The sequence below is a fragment of the Solanum pennellii genome, chromosome 1 (assembly GCF_001406875.1).
Source record: "Solanum pennellii chromosome 1, SPENNV200".
NCBI classification, from domain to species: Eukaryota; Viridiplantae; Streptophyta; class Magnoliopsida; order Solanales; family Solanaceae; genus Solanum; species Solanum pennellii.
The window spans coordinates 72,352,676-72,357,386 of NC_028637.1; positions in this window are offsets into that span (position 1 = coordinate 72,352,676).

The window sequence follows — 4,711 nt, forward strand, 5'->3', positions numbered from 1 at the left end:
CCACCTAGGACTTCCCTCAAGAGCCACTTGTGCAATGGACATGTGAAGTCCCATACCTACACTTACACTAAGTAACTACCCTTAGGTTATCCTAGTTAGGGTCCTTACTTTACTTCCATTGTTCATTTTACTTTAAGGAAACTATAGCCTTAACCGACACTAAGACCATGGGTTCTACATGGAATTAGGTGTTGTAGATCCTTACACCAACGGAAGGTGATCTAATTAGCCAAAGTACAACATTAACACATGCTTGCATACTAAGTGAAATCAGTTGCTAGATACTATATGGCAAGCATAGTTTATGGAACTTGGAGGTACATGTGAAACCATCTTTATGCCAAATGGGGCATTGTATATATCCACTATGGAAACATCACTCTATTTCCTTTGGTCTATGAGGCTAACCACCTCGTGAGGACTATGGTGACCTACCTTCCTACAGTGGGAAGGGAAACCCCTCAACTTCACTTGGTTCTAAGGTAAGTTCTCTTTTATTAAAAACCCTATATTAACATTACTTTATAAAAATATAGGATTAAGAATATTGACTCCTCATATGCTTAGATCATAGGTCATAGATGAGAGTTCATCAACCTAAATCATGTGATAAACCCTTTCACATGGGCATAACATATTCAATTCAAGCACCTATCTAGATTAGGGTACACTTGAGCACACCTTTCAAGTCCCCTCCATTGACTAGATCATCATACATGTGTGTGTGTATACTTATATGTGAGAAAACCTTTCACATAACACATTAAGGCCACAAATGTTCACGCATTAGTGCATAAGTATATAGGTGTAACTATATTTGCAATCATTTCATATAAACACTTTAAGACACTATGCACATTCATACTTCATCATACTATATACTTAACATCATAGCATATAACTCATATTCATAACATGGTCATACATTACTCTTCATGTACTTATAAGAGCAACCTAGGAACTATCCTATCAAGGTACACGTGTGCAATACATAGACAAGGTCACATATCCTTGCCTATACTAGTACACCTATAAAGTCATCCTAGTTAATCATACATCACAGAACATGCTTCTTAGACATGTACCTTACATGCATTGTAGTAGATATTAGTGAATATGAGAACAACCTTTATTAGACACCATGAATCTATACTACTTGTAAGCATGCATAATCTGTAAGTGATTGTACATTGGTCATCACGATCACATAATGACTATTAACAACATATTGAGGCAGCCACCCTCTTAGGAACACAATGCACCTTCAAACATAGACCACACAACACATAATAGCAAAGGAGGCAAGACAACATCACATTTCTTTCAAGACTCCTCACCTTAGCTATTCACACATTCATATAGGGGTACATAGGTAAGGGAACATCAACCATCACAACTCATCAATGGAATCACCTAAACCTATCCCTAACATAGATATACACATTCTTATACACTAGTCATACAACCTAGGTCACAACTAGAATAGGAGACTAGGCATAGACTTCATATTGGGTGATACCGCCACACGTTCATACAACAATTGCATTTAAGGCCATGATCACATCACATATATATTTTGGCAATAAATTAAACACCTCCACCATAAGTAGACCATACCACACAATGCCATACAAGGATTCCTCAGCTAACAACACTTAAAGGAGATAAATAATCTTACCGATTTCTCGTCCTTTGATCATCATTGATCAATACTCCTTTTTCATCAACAATAAAATATAAGGAAATAGCTACAAGTATATTTAAAAAATAAATTCTACATTTATGTACTATAAAGTCAAGGTTACAGTGAATACACTACATTCATCAATTGATAGGAAGTAGAGTAATATAGATCACTCACAAATTTCCCTAGCATTGATCATCAATCATAGTTCATCAATAATATACATGTAGGGAAATAGCTAAAGATATATTAATCTTAGCTAAATCATGCTTCATCTACCCAAAAATTGAGATCACATCATGTACGTACATTACAATATCAATCTATATGCTAGAAGAACCTAGATCAATCCTTACCAATTCGATTGTATCTATTCATATTGGATCAGTTATACCTAATTTATCATCACATTATAATGTAGGCAGTAGCTAAGTAAATTCGTCATGATTGATTTACATAACAACCATTTAGCATCAAGATCACAAGATAATACATTATAGACTAGCCTTATTCAAACCTTCAAACATTGATCCTCATGGATCACTCATCAACAATTCACCATCAATACACAAACTACACAGTAGATATAAGCATATTAAAATCATTGAAACACAGTTTGATTTACATAAGATCAAAATCACAAAGTACATACATAACTAAAACGAGAGTTTGAAGAGAGCATGTGTTCATCATTCAATTTGATTGAAATTCATATACAATCAACATATTAACATCAGTTCATCACGAAGAACCTTTGAAAATGTTTTGAGAAAGAACACGTGGCTAGATTGAAGATGGAGAAATTTGATCATATTTTCTCTTTGAAAATTTTGAAAAGAACTCTCTAGATGGAAGATTAACTAGAGATGAAGGATCACCATACCTTATTGTATAAGAAAACAATTGAAAATTGATGAAGAACCAATGGGAATCCAAGATCTAAGCTGCACTTGAGCTTCACCTCCAATGGAGGTTTCTAGAGAGAATATGTTTTGAAAGGGAAGTCTAATTTTGAAATAAGGATTGGGAATAGTCTAGTCACGTTTTTGATCAGCTAAATACACCCAAAAAGAACCAAATAAACCAACTAGGGTCAGTTTAGTACGTGGGGTGAATGGTAATGAAACACCATGCATGGCAATTGTTGCAGGCAACATCGACGAGAGCAGTTGATGGGGCGTCATCTTGTCGACGAGCCGTCTTGGCTGCTGCATCGTTTGCGACTGCAACTCCTTCATGGAGGTCTGAGCACACACTTCCAAGTTTTGAGTGACGCCTCCCATCAATGGGATGTCCATTGAGACCCGGGGTGGTGATTGAGGGCTCGTTGATTGACATTGCCAAGGCGGTGTCTCGACAGCCTTTGGGTCCTCCTTGAGGGCCTTTTGTGGGATCCTTGGAGATTCGTACCCAGACGTTTTAAACATAATATAAACGTTAATAATTCCAGACCTTCCACCTCAGTTTCACCCAAAAAAAATACTAGCAACACGTTCAAACATGGTAGGCACAATCAAGACACACATGCACGTCTTAAGGGCTAACTTTCGAACGTCTTCGATGTTTGACCTAAAAACTTCATGAAACTTAACATACTAAATCTAAACATAATTATTGATCATATAATAGCTTCATAAGCCAAGGAAACAAATATATGCACATAAAAACATCTAAGGCCTTTTGGTGACTAGTCGGCGAACGTCTTGGTCATCCCTTGACATTTGACTTCCAAATGACTTCAAATCACTCATGCATACTTTATAACACTTAATTAACATATTAAAAAGCTTATAGGCACAAGTGAGGCTCTAGAAACTCTGAATCATTTTGGGGGTCTTACAGTAGTAATAATAGATATAAACCAAAATCTCCTGACACCTTAAGTTCACCCTAATCTCCGAAACTACAAACTGCTCTACACGACTCCTTGTCAACGACAATTACTAAAACTAGAAACTGCAGGAGGCAGAAGTGTATTATGAGTACCAAAAACTCTCAGTAGGAAATGGTTGGCTGAGCTCAGATGATAATACAAACATAAATGAAAAGTAATAAGGAAAGCATAACACAACTAACAATCAAGACACACTAAAATAATAATGCAAAAAAAGTTTCAAAGGGTAAGAACTCGAGAACAAAAATCACTTGGGACACAAGGTATAAACCTACTAGTAAACAACTAAGAAGCCAAGTCAACCACCCAGGCCAGGAGGCCCACAACCATAATTACAAATCAAGCATATGCACTAACAAAGCAGGTGATAGTAGAAAACATAATATAGTTAAACAATCACCTAATTTGACGTATAAGCTTAGAAGGTACAAACAACAAACATAACCCAAACAACCCCTGTAAACTAGAGAGTTTAATCAACAAATAGGTATATTGGATATAGTCTATCTATGTGAATGTAGGAAATGTAACACGACCCTCAATAAACATTTGTAAAAATATGCATAGACCTGCCACCCTGTCATACGGGTGAAGTATATCCCTCATACGGGTGAAGTATAACCCTTACGTCTTTCTTGTACTGGGCACACAAAAAGAGGAGTCTAGAGGGATGTGGGAATTGAATATACACTGCCTGGTCCAAAACCAAGTCTTATAATACCACGCCTTGAACCTATGAGAATCATAAGTAGAAAAAATCCTGGATGCCTCTAATAATATCTCAAGAAGAAAAAGAGCAAATCCCTGATGCCTTTTGATATCAAGAGTCAATGATTCAAGTGATCCAAGTGGAACGACTCCCGTTAAAACTATTATTAGAATTAAAGTCAAGTAAAACTATATCTCAACATGAATGATAATTATAATAGTTACCACAAAAAATCCATGAAAATGTACACAACATGTATTGCATGCCATCACAATAATTCAAACAAGGTACTCAAGTCAAATATCCATATAAAATGTTCTACCAAAGGGTAGAGTTCTAACTTGGAATCCATGTGGTCCTTGCATACGGGCTGGGTCCAACAATATAACAAAACACAAAAAGGTATGACAGACCTACCACTAAA